Here is a 275-nt window from a genome sequence, read left to right on the forward strand (position 1 = left end):
AGGAATTAAAAGAAAGCTGAAAAATTGGCTCTGTGTTTGTGGCTCAAGCAGCTAAGGCGCCAGCCACATACACCTGAGCTGGGGGGTTCAAACACAGCCTGGGCCCTCCAAACAACAATGATGGCTGCAACCAAAAAATAGCCAGGCATTGTGGCGGGCGCCTGTGGTCCCAGCTATTTGGGAGGCTGAGGCAGGAGACTCGCTTGAGCCCAGGAATTGGAGGTTGCTGTGAGCTGTGACATCATAGCATTCTACCCAGGGGGACAGCTTGAGGC

The sequence above is a fragment of the Otolemur garnettii genome, unplaced genomic scaffold (assembly GCF_000181295.1).
Source record: "Otolemur garnettii isolate 467f Iridium unplaced genomic scaffold, OtoGar3 scaffold00014, whole genome shotgun sequence".
Classification (NCBI taxonomy): Eukaryota; Metazoa; Chordata; class Mammalia; order Primates; family Galagidae; genus Otolemur; species Otolemur garnettii.